We start from the raw sequence: 16,847 nt of genomic DNA, 5'->3' as shown, positions 1-16,847 counted from the left end.
GAAAGGAAGGACTGAGTGATGGATTTAAGTGACTGCACAATTGAACATTTTACCATTCCATGAGGCATCTGGACTGAGTCTCACACTTTCATGGGTGCAAAGTGTTGGATGCGTAAGCACAATGTCATGAGCAGAACACAGAGGGCAGGGGACCTTGACCCTTCTTTTACCAGAGTGCTATTTCATAACCCTCCTAGCTGCAGGAGTAAGATCAGATAGTAAGGTCAGGCATAAGGTAGCTAACCACCTCATTTTCACGTTGAGATTCTCGCATAAGCTCACATCTCAGATGCATCTGTTCTTTGCCCTACCTTTGTGCCCTTGAGAGTACTGGTCTAGCTATGATTTATTTTCATATATGTTGCCACGATGACTCAACTAGCATGCCAGGAAAATATGAATTAGAAATTAATATGAATAAATAAGAAATGAAATGAATATATACAGCAATAGATTTCTTGATTCTTAGGAAGGGAAGGAGTGAGAGCAGAAGAATGAGAAACAGGACTTCAAAAAGCAGACTGCAACCATCTCAGAGAACTGGTAGGTAAGGTTCTATGGGAAGTCTAGGGGATAAAGGAGTTCAGGAGAGCTAGCAGTTTCTGAAAGACAATATTAAAGGTGGAACAGCAAACTATCCTGATGTGAAGGAAAGATAGGAAGAATAGTAGGAGGCCAATATAGCTCCTCCACCAGAAGCACTTTAATGACCTGAAAATAAAAAGGAATCTACAAAAAATGGAAACGTGGACAAATTGATAAGGAGTACAACAGAATAACAAGCATGTAGGGACAAAACTGGAAAGGTTAAAGCACAAGACAAGTAACAACTAGCCAATGACATAAAAGGCAATAAGAAGAGGTTCTAGAAATATATTAGGAGCAAGAAGAATGACAGAAGGTGTATGTCCACTACTTAGGGGGAAGGAGAGCTAAAAATGGATGGCATCAAGAAGACTGAGGTATTTAGTAGCTATTTTGCTTATATCTTCACTAAAAAAGTAAATTGAGACCAGATGCTTAACACAACTAATATTAACAACAAGGAAAAAAGAACATGAGACAGAATAGGGAAAGAACAGGTTAAAGAATATTTAGATAAATTAGATATATTCAAGTCAGCAGAGCCTGCTGAAATTTACCACAGGGTATTTTAAGGAACTAGCTGAAGCAATCTTGGAACTGTTAGTGATTATCTTTGAGAGTTCAGAGAGGATAGGTGAAGTCCCAGAAGACTAGAAAAGGGTAAATATAGCACCTGTCTTTAAAAGGAGGAACAAAAGGGTACATGAGGAATTATAGATCAGCCTGCCTAGCTTTGACACCTGGAAAGATATTGGAACAAATTATTAAACAATTAGTTTCTAAGCACCTAGTGGATAATAAGGTTATAAGGAATAGCCAGCATGGATTTGTCAAGAACAAATCATGCCAAACCAATCTTATTTCCTTCTTTGACAGTGTTACTGGCCAAGTGTATAGGAGGGAAGCTGTAGACATCATATATCTTGATTTTAGTAAGGCTTTTGACCACAGTCACACATGACATTCTTGTAAGCAAACTAGAGAAATGTGGTCTAGATGAAATTACTGTTCAGTGGGTGCAGAACTGGCTGAAAGACCCTACTCAAAGAGTAGGTTTCAGAGTAGCAGCCGTGTTAGTCTGTATTCGCAAAAAGAAAAGGAGTACTAGTGGCACCTTAGAGACTAACCAATTTATTTGAGCATAAGCTTTCGTGAGCTACAGCTCACTTCATCGGATGCATGCTCAAATAAATTGGTTAGTCTCTAAGGTGCCACTAGTACTCCTTTTTACTCAAAGAGTAGTTATCAGTAGTTTGCTGTCAACTGGGAGGACATAGCTACTGGGGTCCTGCAGGGGTCTGTCCTGGATCCTGTAATATTCAATATTTTCGTTCATGACTTGCATAATGGAGTGGAGAGTATACTTATAAAATTTGCAGATGACACCAAACTGGTGGATGGAGGTTGCTAGCATTTTGAAGGACAGGATTAGAATTCAAAACGACCTTGACAAAATGGAGAACTGGTCTGAAATCAGCAAGATGAAATTCAATAAAGAGAAATGCAAAGTACTATACTTAAGAAGAAAAAATCAAAAGCACAGCTACAAAATGGGGAAATACTGCTGAAAAGGATCTGGTGGGGTTTTCCAATGGCAGTGTAGCACGGGTAGCAGCAGTGAAGGCACAGATTAGCCATGCTGAGTTCATGCCCACTGGTTTCAGGTGGGTTTGTACTCAGCAGGGCTAAGCCATTCTTCCACTGCCCATGATAGCACGAGTATGTGTACACAAACAGGGGAATCACACCCCTAGCTCATAGTTTAGATGTAGCCTTTAAGAAATATGTGGACAAACTGGACAGTCTCCAGAGGACAGTAACAAAAATGATAAAAGGTTTAGAAAACTTGATGAATGAGGAAAGGTCAAAAAATCTGGTGACAGTTAGTCTGAGAAAAGGAGACTGAGGTGGGATCAGATAGTCTTCAAATATACTAAGGGGTGTTGCAAAGAGGACAGTGATCAGTTGTTCTCCAAGGTAGGACAAGAAATAATTGCCTTAATCTGCAGCAAGGGAGATTTAAGTTAGATATGAAGAAAAACTTTCTAACTATAAGGGTAGTTAAGCATTGGAATAGGCTTCCAAGGGAGGTTATGGAATCCCCAACATTAGAGGTTTTTAAGAACAGGTTAGATCACCTGTCAGAGATGGTCTAAGTGTGCTTGATCCTGCCTCAGCACAGGGGACTGATTGTAGCCCTACATTTCTATTCTTCTATGATAACAGGGACCATGAAGAGAAGATTCTCAGCCTCTCAAAGTAGAGTTTGAGGCACATTGGTTAACTTTTCCAGTTTTTTGTGTTCCATTTAGAAGGAAACACAAAAGGAAAAAAAACTAATCCAGCATTGATCTCCTTTTGCAGGGGATCTCAGTGCTTTTAGTAAACCTAGTGCCCTGTGCTTGACCCCTGCTCTTCTTCCACCAGCCCAATGAAGAGATGACGTAGCTGTACTTCCTCTTCTGGGCCACATGCTGTGTGCATTCATTATAGCTGAGCCAGCAAAGGTCAGATGAGGACGAGATGATGTATGTCAGGAGCTACTCCTTGCCATTGGGAAAACATTCAATTGCTTATCTTTAGTTCAGATCTAAAGAAATGCCTTCATGTACTTTTCTGCAAGCGTGAGTTCATTGTGATGAAGTTAGTTAGCAGAGGTTTCCTTTTCTCCATGGATTTTACTCTTTAACACACATTAGGCAAGAACTTCATTGCCTGAAGTGAACTAAGTTAATTCAAAAAAGAAAAGAAAAATTTAATTCAAGCTCGTATTGGTTTCTGATCCCTTTCTTGTTTTGAATTGTGAGGTATATATAATCAAAAGTCTATATCTGCACTATTTAGAAAGAGATTTCATGGTAGTGTGATGTAATATAAGTGTTTATACTGAATGAGTTTGGACTGACCTGCAATACTCAGGGTGGCAGAGCAAGGAAGGAGTTATACAAGTCATTCTAAATGAATGCCAACGAAGAGTTTATATCACACCACTCGGTCATGCATTTTATATAGGGCACATATATTAGAGAGAAACTATTTTAGAAATGTTTTCAGAGTTTTAAAACGTTATAGTGGAATTGTTTGTCATATCCCTCAACCTTTGACGCCAGCTGCCTTAGCTATAAAGAGTCCAGCTGCACAGGTCATGGAGAATGGGGGTTAGGTGGGTAGGAAGGAGAATTAGAAGTACAGAATTTTTAAAAACATGTACAAATGCCTTAAAGATACCTTTTTTATAGATAAGAATGTCATGATTGTGAAGTCTGATATTTTGGAACCTCCCAGGGATAGAAGCACATGCTGTATATTCCATAGGAATCTGCCCTTTCCAGTTGTACAACAATCCTATTCTGATGGTTCACTAGTGCTGGATTTTAAATCTGTCACTGTTCCAGGACTGATTATTGCCCATCCTGGGTTGAGGTGTGGTATAATTTTTTTTGACGGGGGGCAGGATTTCCACATATAATTTTAAAAAAAGAAACATTTCTCTGCTGATCCAGATATAGATTCCTGGGGCCAGATCCTTGGCTGATGTAAATTGTCATAGCTCCATTAAAGTTATTGTTTCCCTAAACCAGGTATAAACATTTCAATAATTCATGCAATGCTTAAGTGCAAGATAGTTAACTGATAAAATTTCTGTGCTCTTTAACAAAACAAGTCTCTAATGCAAAATCTTCCTGGTTAATGATCAGCATAAAATAGTTGAAGGTCTTTCATTATATGCTTGAGTTAGGGGGAACATACAGTGTCATTAACTAATTGTATTGTTCTCATACATGTATAAAATGTGTCTAATAATGTAGTTTATGGTAGTTTTGATAAGACATATCTTATGGTTCTTGTACATTGTCACGCTGCACTCTCTTCCCTTCTGAACCCAGTTTCCTTCCAACTGACAGGAAAGAGTTTGTTTTGCACATCGTTGCACGTTCAGTTACATCACAGCATGAAAAATTATGTAATTCACTATGTTCCAACAGGGCAAATCAACAATTCAAGTCAGCTGCATTTTGTCTCTGCCGATAAAAAGTGTTATGGATAAAGCCATAGTCACAAATGTGCAGGTTCTTTTGTTTGCTGGCTACAATGAATGTAATCAAATCATCCATATCTCTGTATACTATACTGCATGTATGTAGTTTTTGCTTCATTTGTGTATACAGCCAGATGCCTTCTTTCTCTGTTGAAAAATTTTCTCTTCTTAAATTCCCAGTGTAAAATCACCTTAAAAATGTATTAATTACAGTAATTACCACTAATAAAATGAGTCATGCACATCTTCCTTTTCTGATTATCTTAAACCATGTTTGACATGTTTTAGGATCTAATATTCCTAACATTTATATTAACCATGCACAAAACAGTACCTAATAGATAAGACTCAGAGGGGGAAATATAATAATATATATATACACACTATGAATAAGATACTGTTAAGAAGATTGTAGAAAATAGAAATAAGAGTTATAGGTTTTACTTTAAATTAAAAGAGGAGATTGAATCTAACCTATAAAACAAATTGAAGGTATCAAAATCATTGCATTACTGTACAATGAGTAGTTTGGTGGCTCCATATGACAATGGTTAGAGTTTTGTAAGTAACATAAATTATAATGAAATAAATTTAATACATAGCTTATATAACCATTCATTGTTGCAGTTGAATGTATGGTGTGTACTAGAGTACTTTCAGACATTACTCTAAATGAGAGCATGCTAAGAACAATATATCAGAGGGGTAGAAAAAATACTTTTGTTTTCAGGGGGCCAAATTTTGACTGTGTGTGAAGTTTTATTGAAAAGGAGCATATTTTCAGACCTGGAAGCACACTTCAGTTCACCCTGCAGGAAAAATCAGTGGATGCCTATATCAATCTGTAATCTGTGGCTCCTCGGAGCACAAAAAGAGAAAGGGTCTTTCATCTTTGGAGCAGTATGCATGGTATGTTCACAGGCCAACTCCATCAGTGCTGAGTTCACAAACCAGCAAAAACATTACATCCTCATGGGCAGAACTTTTTCAGAAACAAACTAGAATAAATCAGCATGTATGGTGGGGCCACTTTTTCTCCACTCTGGGCTGACCCTTTGTTGAAGTCATGAACCATAGCGAGGGGAGGACAGGGCCTCCAGTCCTGTCATGCTGAGTTAGTCTGCTCTGGAGGTGTCACTTATCACTGGACCCGAAGGCCAAGATTTAAAAAACAAAAAACTGAAAGTTAGGATTTTAAATCTATATTTAGACAGTTAAGTACTTGGCCTGATTTTCATAAATGCTAAGCGCCCATAAGCAGCTATGTCTCTGGGGCCCGGGTATCACTTTGAACTAGGAAGGTATTCTAGAGACCCAAGGATTTTCTTCAACTGCACATTCTCAGTTTCTGTAATTTAGAATCCTAAATGCAGGCTTATTATGTCAGAAGGTTCTGCTTTTATTTCATATGTGTGCACTTTTGTGCACGTACAAGGGAGAATTTGGCCGAGAAGGTGTACATTTTTCATAAATTACCTATTCTCAATGCTAAATTCATGTGCCATTCCTTCTATGTAGCACCCAGAAACATGCTATAATTACAGTAATAGATTTATCATTTTATAATTGTTTCCTTTTGTTAATAATGAGAAGATTTAAAACCATTTCCTTTCCTCTAAAAAGCAGCACAGTGTTTAATAACTGAATTTCCACATGCTCACTCACCAGCATGGGATCTGTGATATCTGTCTGTCTACCTATATATATTTTGTTGTGTGAGAGAGAAGGTAGAAACAGGGGTAGAAAAGACCTTGTTGAGGAAAAGCTATGTTAAAGAGTTGGGTTTTACATTTGGTTCTGAATGTGATGAGGCCTTTGACTATATAGTGAATTTCACAGTGTAGGTCCAACTCCTGTGAATTGTATTTCCAACCACCTAAATTCTGCCTATTTAAAAAGAAAACTGAAGACCAAATACATAAAGTAGCTACTGTAAGATGACGCTTGTCCTTAATAGTCTGAAGTTGTCTGTTGCTGCATGGACCAAAAGCAGAAGTGTTTTTCAGTGTATGCAAAGAGTGGGAAGCAAAACACATGGGAATTAAAATAGGTACTTTGGCAGCAAAGAAAAGATAATATTGCACTAGCGGTGCTGTTCTAATGCCTTTGTAATGAGAGCTGAAGCGCATGGGCCATTTTAGAGAACAAGAAGGCCATCTGCTGGTTGAGTCTAAATTTTCATTATATTGCAAAGGTCTTTTTTTGCCTCTAGTGTAAGAGAGAAATATTCAGGATTCTGGACATGGATTTTAGCCATTCAAGTCACTTTGTGGCTGAAGGTTTATAGACTATTCAAAACATTTAAGTCTAAACAATGTTTGATTGTGTTTGTTTTACCTCAAGTTTCATTAAGCAATAATGAATATAGTTACTGTTGCTGCTTATCTGAGAAGAACAGCGGTAAAATAACTTTTACACAAATTACACAGCTGTTAATATAATTAATTAAAATTAAGCATGTGTCAAATTGACATTGAGAGCCAAATTCTGCTCTTAAACAGGGTTGAATATGGAATAACTCTGTTGGGTTCGCACTGGGCAGGCCAGGTTGGCTCAGCTGGGCTCCTCCAGAATCCATCTGTGGTGGGTTGTATGTGCCCATCCTGGTGTGAAACAGGAAGGAGTTAAATCCCTTCACTAGGTAGAACGGAGGAAGATGACACTTAAAGACTGACTGAGCTGACAGACCTGGAGCAACACACTCACAGCTGTGCCTTCTAGCAGCCTAACAAGTCACAGCTACCAGTTTTAATCTCCAGGTCTGGCAGTTTAGGTAAGAGTCAGTTTTCTCCTTGTTGCCTGGGAAAGTGGTTTAACCCCTTCCTGGTTCACACATACTCTCCATTCTAAGCCATCACTGCTACCAAGCAAACTGCTGTACTATTTTGGGGAAGGGAGTCATGACTGGCACGTTTTTAGAATATGGCACAGTTCTCAAACGTCCAAAAAAAAAAAGTCATTTTACGTGACTGTCAAGGTTCCTTCCCCACTCTGAACTCTAGGGTACAGATGTGGGGACCTGTATGAAAACCTCCTAAGCTTACTTTTACCAGCTTAGGTTAAAACTTCCCCAAGGTACAAACTATTTTATCATTTGCCATTGGACTTCCACTGCCACCACCAAACGTTTATCTGGGTTTATTTTATTAGGAAAGTGTTGTTTGGAAACGTCTTTCCCCCCAAAATCCTCTCAACCCTTGCACCCCACTTCCTGGGAAAGGTTTGATAAAAATCCTCACCATTTTGCATAGGTGACCACAGACCCAAACCCTTGGATCTTAAGAACAATGAAAAAAAGCATTCAGTTCTTGAAAAGAAGAATTTTAATAGAAGTAACAGTAAAAAAGAAGTAACAATAAAAAGAATCACCTCTGTAAAATCAGGATGGTAAATACCTTACAGGGTAATTAGATTCAAAACATAGAGAATCCCTCTAGGCAAAACCTTAAGTTACAAAAAGACAAAAAAACTGGAATATCCATTCCATTCAGCACAGCTTATTCTCTCAGCCATTTAAAGAAATCATAATCTAACGCATATCTAGCTAGATTACTTACTAAGTTCTAAGACTCCATTCCTGTTCTGTCCCTGGCAAAAGCATCACACAGACAGACCCTTTGTTTTTCCCTCCCCCCAGCTTTTTAAAGTATCTTGTCTACTCATTGGTCATTTTGGTCAGGTGCCAGCGAGGTTATCCTAGCTTCTTAACCCTTTACAGGTGAGAGGATTTTACCTCTGGCCAGGAGGGATTTTAAAGGTATTTACCCTTCCCTTTATAGTTATGACACACCCCCCAAATCACAGCTAGGGTGAAATGCTGGCTGGGATTTCTTCCTGGAGCTCTAGGAAAAAACAGACTTACTAAGACACATGCATCTCTAAATATACTACCAAGTACATAGAGACTAACAATATTTTCCACATCTCAAGGACGATTTTAACCAGTTGATTCTGGGAAACTTTCACGGGAGAGTGCATCAGCCACTTTGTTAGAAGCTCCTGAGATGTGTTGGATGTCGAAATCAAAATCTTGGAGAGCTAAACTCCACCGAAGACGTTTTTTGTTATTTCCCATGGCGGTATGAAGCCACCATAGCGCAGCATGGTCAGTTTGCAGATGGAAATGCCGTCCCCAAACATATGGGCGTAGCTTTTCCAGAGAGTATACAATGGCGTAACATTCTTTTTCACTGACTGACCAGTTGCTTTCCCTCTCAGACAGTTTTTTTGCTGAGAAACACTACAAGGTGGAATTCTTGATCCGGTCCTTCCTGCATTAAAACTGCTCCTACATCATGCTCGGACGCATCTGTGGTTACTAGGAACGGTTTGTCAAAGTCTGGGGCCCTTAGCACAGGGTCAGACTTGAGTGTTGCTTTAAGCTGGTTAAAGGCCTTCTGACACTCTTCGGTCCACTGAACGGCATTTGGCTGTTTCTTTTTGGTTAGGTCTGTCAGTGGGGCGGCGATTTGTCTGTATTGCAGTACAAATCGCCTGTAATAACCGGCCAAGCCTAAGAAGGATTGAACCTGTTTCTTTGACCTTGGGACAGGCCACTTTTGGATAGCATCCACTTTGGCCTGTAGGGCGTTGATAGTTCCTTGACCCACCTGGTGTCCAAGGTAAGTTACTGTGGTTAGGCCTATTTGACACTTCTTTAGCCTTAACAGTTAGTCCTGCCTCCCTTATGCGCTCAAAGACTTTTTGTAGATGTTCCAGGTGTTCTGCCTAGGAATCTGAAAATATGGCCACATCGTCAAGGTAGGCGACTGCATATTCTCCTAATCCTGCTAGGAGACCATCTACAAGTCTTTGGAAGGTGGCGGATGCATTTCGCAGCCCAAAAGGGAGTACATTAAATTCATACAGCCCGACATGTGTGGTGAAGGCTGACCTTTCCTTGGCGGATTCATCTAGCGGTACCTGCGAGTACCCCTTGGTTAAGACCAAGGTAGAGATGAACTGGGCCCGTCCCAGTTTCTCCAATAGTTCATCTGTGCGTGGCATTGGATAGTTGTCTGGGTGAGTTACAGCATTTAGCTTACGGTAGTCCACACAAAAACGTATCTCCCCATCTGGTTTGGGAACTAGAACCACTGGAGATGCCCATGCACTTGCAGAGGGGCGGATTACACCCATCTGTAACATATCCTTGATCTCCTGTTCTATAGCAGTTTTAGCTTGAGGAGACACCTGGTAAGGTTGGACTTTCATTGGGTGAGCATTACCTGTGTCAATGGAGTGGTATGCCCGTTCAGTCAGTCCTGGGGTGGCTGAGAACGTCGGTGCGTAGCTAGTGCACAGCTCCTTGATCTGCCGTCACTACATACACGCAGGGTCATAGAGAGGTTCACCTCTTCCACGCCACCAGCACTTTTCCCTTCGTAGTAGACACCTTCAGGCCACTCAGCTTCGTCTCCTCCCTGGGCTGTAAACTCACAAACTTTTAACTCTCTGGAATAAAAGGGCTTTAGAGAATTAATATGGTACACCTTAGGCTTTCGGTTGGAGGTGGGGAATGCTATTAGATAATTAACAGCTCCCAGGCGCTCCTGGACCGTGAATGGCCCTTCCCACGATGCTTCCATTTTATGGGCCTGGAGCACCTTTAAGACCATGACCTGGTCTCCTACTTTGAAGGAACGCTCTCTGGCATGTTTATCATACCAGGCTTTTTGCTCTTTTTGAGCATCCTTTAGGTTTTCTTTAGCAAGAGCTAAAGAGGTTCGGAGGGTGTTTTGTAGGTTGGTTACAAAGTCCAGAATGTTAGTTCCTGGAGAAGGTGTAAATCCCTCCCATTGCTGCTTCACCAACTGTAATGGCCCCTTAACCTCGCGGTCATATACAAGTTCAAATGGTGAAAACCCTAAACTGGGATGTGGTACAGCTCTGTAGGCAAAGAGTAACTGCTGCAACACTAGGTCCCAATCATTGGAGTGCTCATTTACAAATTTACATATCATGGCCCCCAAAGCTCCATTAAACTTCTCCACCATGCCATTTGTTTGATGGTGGTAAGGAGTGGCAACCAAGTGATTTACCTGATGAGCTTCCCAAAGGTTTTCCATAGTTCCTGCCAGGAAATTAGTCCCTGCATCTGTGAGGATGTCGGAGGGCCAACCGACACTTGCAAAAATGTCCGCTAGTGCCTGGCACACGCTTTTAGCCCTGGTGTTGCTTAGAGCTACTGCTTCCGGCCATCGGGTGGCAAAATCCATGAAAGTCAGTATGTACTGCTTTCCTCTGGGTGTCTTTTTCGGAAAAGGACCCAGAATATCCACAGCTACTGGCTGAAATGGAACTTCAATGATGGGGAGTGGCTGGAGAGGGGCTTTGACCTGGTCTTGGGGTTTTCCCACTTTTTGGCATACCTCACAAGAGCGGACATAGGTAGAAACATCCTTGCCCATTCCCTCCCAATGGAATGACCTCCCCAAATGGTCTTTGGTTCTGTTCACCCCAGCATGGCCACTAGGGTGATAGTGGGCTAAGCTCAAGAGTTTGGCCCGGTATTTAGTTGGAACTACCAACTGTCTCTGAGGATGCCAGTCTTCCTGGTGTCCACCAGAAAGAGTTTCCTTGTATAAAAGTCCTCTTTCTACAACAAACCTGGATCAATTAGAAGAGGTGAGAGGCGGTGGGTTGCTCCATGCCGCCGTCCAAACTCTCTGGAGGCTTTCATGTGCTTCCTGTTCGATCTGGAACTGTTCCCTTGATGCTGGAGACATCAGTTCCTCATTGGATTGTGGACCTATGCTTGGTCCCTCTGGAAACGATGTACGGGATGGGGCTGTTTCCGCTGACTGTGAACTGCTCTCCGCTGGGGCACTATGTTGGGGTTCAGGCTCCGGCTGAGCCTCTTGTGTAGGGTTATGGGCTGTTGTTGGTTCAGGTTCGGTGGGGCCTTCTGGTGTTGGGGTTGCAAGTAGTGGATTCAGTGCTGGCAATGGGTCTGGTGTTGGTTGTTTGGCTGGTTCCGGTTCTGGGACTGGTTCCGTCTGGGTCTCTGGGACTGGATCCACTACTGCTGTTGCAGACATTGGCCTGGGATCTGGGTCCATCACCTCTGACCGGGTCCTGGTAGAAGTTTCCGGAACAGCGCTAGGCGTGATGGCTGGTTTAGTCTGGCTGCGGGTGACCATTCCCACCCTCGTGGCTGACTTCACATGATTGGCCAAGTCTTCCCCCAACAGCATGGGGATGGGATAATCATCATAGACTGCAAAAGTCCACGTTCCTGACCAGCCGTTGTACTGGACAGGCAACTTGGCTGTAGGCAAATTGAAAGAGTTGGACTTGAAGGGTTGAATCGTCACTTGGATCTCTGGGTTGTTTAAATTGGTGTCCACTAAGGAAGCATGGATAGCTGACACTTGTGCTCTGGTGTCCCTCCACGCGGTGACCTTCTTCCTACCCACACTCACAGTTTCCCTCCACTCCAAGGATATCTGGGAGGTATCTGGGCCTGAGGACCTCTGTCAAGGTTCCTCCCCCACTCTGAACGCTAGGGTACAGATGTGGGGACCTGCATGAAAACCTCCTAAGCTTATCTTTACCAGCTTAGGTCAAAACTTCCCCAAGGTATAAAATATTCCACCCTTTGTCCTTGGATTGGCCTCTACCACCACCAAACAAATACTGGTTACTGGGGAAGAGCTGTTTGGAAACGTCTTTCCCCCCAAATACTTCCCAAAACCTTGCACCCCACTTCCTGGACAAGGTTTGGTAAAAAGCCTAACCAATTTGCCTAGGTGACTACAGACCCAGACCCTTGGATCTTAAGAACAATGAACAATCCTCCCAACACTTACACCCCCCCTTTCCTGGGAAATGTTGGATAAAAAGCCTCACCAATTTGCATAGGTGACTACAGACCCAAACCCTTGGATCTGAGAACAATGAAAAAGCATTCAGTTTTCTTACAAGAAGACTTTTAATAGAAGTAGGAGTAAATAGAAGTAAAGAAATCCCCTCTGTAAAATCAGGATGGTAGATACCTTACAGGGTAATTAGATTCAAAACATAGAGAATCCCTCTAGGCAAAACCTTAAGTTACAAAAAAGATACACAGACAGAAATAGTTATTCTATTCAGCACAATTCTTTTCTCAGTCATTTAAAGAAATCATAATCTAACACATACCTAGCTAGATTACTTACTAAAAGTTCTAAGACTCCATTCCTGGTCTATCCCCGACAAAAGCAGAATATAGACAGACCGAGACCCTTTGTTTCTCTCCCTCCTCCCAGCTTTTGAAAGTATCTTGTCTCCTCATTGGTCATTTTGGTCAGGTGCCAGCGAGGTTACCTTTAGCTTCTTAACCCTTTACAGGTGAGAGGAGTTTTCCTCTGACCAGGAGGGATTTTAAAGGGGTTTACCCTTCCCTTTATATTTATGACAACCTCTGGTGTGATTCCGGTGCAATGAACTGTAATCTGTTGGGGTTCTTGGGGCAGTTGGCCTTTACATGCCCCGGCTCGTTACATTTAAAATGTCGTCCAGCTGACGGATCACTGGGGCGAGGTGGGTTGCTGGAGAACGGGGTGGTGGGACGATAAGGTGGCTGGAGGGTTCCTTGGGGGGTAGGTGGGGCCTTGGGCAGCCCTCGGTAATAGGGTGTGGTCTGAGGTTGTCCCTTCTGGTAGACGCTCCAACTGCGACCAGTTTTTTTCTTCTCTGCCACCTCCACCCATTTGGCTCCAATCTCCCCCGCCTCGGTTACAGTTTTGGGTTTCCCATCTAGGATGTATCTTTCTATTTCCTCAGGAACACCCTCTAAGAACTGTTCCATTTGCATTAGGAAGGGCAAATCTACTGGAGATTCAACACTTGCTCCTGATATCCAGGCATCCCAATGTTTCACAATGTGGTAGGCATGTCGGGTAAATGACACGTCTGGTTTCCACCTTAGGGCTCTGAATCGCCGACGGGAATGCTCGGGTGTTAGCCCCATTCTGACTCTCGCCTTGGTTTTAAACAGTTCATACTGGTTCATTTATGCCTTAGGCATTTCAGTCGCCACCTCAGCTAAGGGTCCACTGAGCTGCGGCCTCAGCTCTACCATGTATTGGTCTGTAGAGATGCTGTACCCAAGGCATGCCCTTTCGAAGTTTTCTAAGAAGGCCTCGGTATCATCGCCTGCCTTGTAGGTGGGGAACTTTCTGGGATGGGAAGTGGTACCTGGAGAAGGATTGCTAGGGTTTGTTGGTATATTCTGCTGAGCCCTTGCCTTCTCCATCTCCAGTTCATGCTTCCTCTCTTTTTCCTTCTCCTCCAGTTCTTTGACCCTTGCCTCCATTTCTTTGTCCCTTGCTTCCATAGCTCTCCTGTGAGCAGCCGCTTGGTGTTGTTCTGCCTGAAGTTTTAACCTAAGCTGGTAAAAGTAAGTTTAGGAGGTTTTCATGCAGGTCCCCACATCTGTACCCTAGAGTTCAGAATGGGGAAGGAACTTTGACATGGTGGCAGAGCAGTGGGATTAACTTAAAATCATTTTGAGATCAATTTGAGATTTTTTGAACCAGAAAAACAGATTTTAAAAGGAAATTTTTAAAATCCTTTGGGCTGCTAGAAAGCAGGTCTCCAACTGGAAATAGCTGGAAGTTTTCTTTTGCTTTGCTTTGGGGCCAGAGCCGAGACAAAAGGGAATTATCTTTTGTGAATTGCAGTTTTCTCTACCTAAAGGCAGAGTAGTTAAACTCCTGCAGGGAAATTCACAAGTCTTCACAGACCTGAAGTTTTTTTTTACCTAAAAGTAACTTGAGGGGTTTTCTGCCTATTTGCCTGGAGACAAAGGTGTTATGGGTTGTTTGGGTTTTTTTAGGATTTCTCTGTAGGCTGACAATCACTATCAGAGAATATAGGTATCATATTCAGCACAGCAAAATTTTACAAGCCAAGTCTTTTTTTGTTTGTTTTGGTTTTCTGTCTCACTCTCAGGTGTAAAGTTAGTTAAAAACAGAGAGGTTAGGATGACAGACTCCACGGCTCAACAAAAGCTGGAATTAGCCAGATTTGAGGCTGAGGAAAAACAAAAGGAACATGAAAGACAGATAGAACTCATGCAGATGGAAATGGGGGCAAAGGACAAAGAAGTGGAAGTGCAAGGGCAAAGGGTAAAATAGTTTGTACCTTGGGGAAGTTTTAACCTAAGCTGGTAAAAGTAAGCTTAGGAGGTTTTCATGCAGGTCCCCGCATCTGTACCCTAGAGTTCAGAATGGGGAAGGAACCTTGACAGTGACTATCAAATCTTAGTTTAAAAAAAAATCGAATCTTTTCTACATAAAAAAATATACCACTTACATGAATACCCAGTTGGCTTCCTTCTCCAACAGGGCTTCCTTGGATGATGTGTTACCCCTAAATTATGCTTCCCCTGGAGCATTAGAGCTGAGCAGAGCCAGGTAGTGAGACCTTTATGGCCCTAAAAAGAGGTTTTGAGTAGGTTACTTTGTAATTTTTTCATAGGCTGGTTAGTGGGATATTGTATACAACTTGCTCAAGTAAACAGATGTTGTGTTGTCCGTTCACCTCTAAGGGTCTGATTCAAAGCACATTTACAGCTGAATTTAAGATTAATACAGGAGTGGCCTCTATCAGAGGAACCTCAGTAATGTGACCTTATGCTGTCTTTAACTGTTACTTTGGTACCTCCATATTTTAGGTCTCATGGTGAACAATGGTCATTACTCTGAGATCCTTCTTATAGAAAATTGAGCCAATTCCTGCCATAGTACTGCAGGATCTATATGAGTTGCAATAACTTACACCACCAAGTAAGTGAAGGACAGAGGAAGATCACCTCCTACTGGGAGGTTAGTTAATAGCTGTGTTATGTGGCTTTTGGATTGGTTAGTGGATTATTTAATTCATGTTGCTGAAGTAAAGAGAATGGTTTGGATTGATACTTGTGATTCGTGCTTAGCATTATTTTGACACCTCCACCTCAGTGTGCTTAACAGAATGACAATATTTATTACGTGTGTGTGATTCCCTACTAACACAAAAAGGCAAGACACCGTGACTGCATCATTTCTCAAGTGCTGTTTCTAGCTTTGGATGCGTGGGCCTGATTCTCACCCCATTGAAGCTACTGAGTATTTCAGTGGGGCACCAGGATCAGGTCCTCTGCCACAGTTGCAATACCGTTTCACTTTCTTTCTCCCCTATATGAATGTTGCTATAAACACAGGGCAGCTTATAGCACTGAGGTCACTGGTCTGCACGTGACGTAACAAGTGACTTAATGGTATCTGCTGATCATGCTTGCCACTCATTTTTCTCACTGTTAAGACATCACAACTGTATAATGGGCTTGATCCTCCTTCCATCGACCAGACATTTAAACAAGCTGTACTATCTGCAACTTGAATGCTTCATTCAAGATCAAGATTTTCTGGTCTTGTGGCTTTTGCTCAGAGTATCTTCTGTACATATAATGTTTAGGTTTTAGGGTTTGTGTTTGATTGGGTTTGTTTTTGTTTTTTACACATTCAGCTTTTATCTTTGCTGTTGGGAATTTTTTTTAAATAGTTTCTGGGGTAGTATGATTTATCTCCATGAATTACATAGCCCAGCTCTCTAACCTGCTGTAGATACCAAAATGCAATTCCTAAACCATTTTCTTGCCAGCTAGATTTGTTTCTATTCATGTCACATAATCCAGTAACTGATGGACAGTATTCTCCTAGGAATTGTTTTATAGTTACTCAGTTTTGATTTCAAGGACTCTGTCCATTTTCACAAACTCCCTAGAATATGGATGCAGGTCACACACACACTGGGAAACTCTAAATTATGATAATGCTTAAAAATAATATTTAAACAAAAAGAACTCTATAGATCAGGCCACTATGGCTTTAAAACTGGTAAAATCCCAGTTTAGGGCAGCCATAAAAGTATGATCATGGACTGAAAACTTTTATGCATAGTTTTAACCCAGACTGTTTACAGCCAAATTTCTAAAACCCCTAAAAATGCTTTGTTTCGGAAGTGCTAGTACCACCACACCTGTTGAAATAAAAATGATACTTGTTCTGTATATTATTATCCTATTATATATTATGTAACAAGATTTTCAAAGGTAGTCTTAATGGTACTCTGGTGGAGAATGACTACAGATCATAACAATTCCTTTTTTAATACTTTAGGTTCCTTAAGTTCCAAAATATTCTTGATGGTTTCTTTTTATAAATGAATTTGATTTCCTTTTCTATGACCTGTAATT

The 16,847-nt window shown here is 41.6% G+C and overlaps 1 protein-coding gene across 8 annotated transcripts in view; it reads left to right on the top strand.

The window, feature by feature from the left end:
• The window catches only part of KLF12 (Kruppel like factor 12), a 362,839-nt gene that overhangs the window by 316,273 nt on the left and 29,719 nt on the right, over positions 1–16,847 (top strand). The gene's annotated exons all lie outside the window — the stretch shown is intronic.

The sequence above is a fragment of the Chelonia mydas genome, chromosome 1 (genome assembly GCF_015237465.2).
Source record: "Chelonia mydas isolate rCheMyd1 chromosome 1, rCheMyd1.pri.v2, whole genome shotgun sequence".
In the NCBI taxonomy this organism is placed as follows: Eukaryota; Metazoa; Chordata; order Testudines; family Cheloniidae; genus Chelonia; species Chelonia mydas.
The sequence above is the reverse complement of the archived record's forward strand: the minus strand, read 5'-3'. Positions and strand labels throughout refer to the sequence as shown.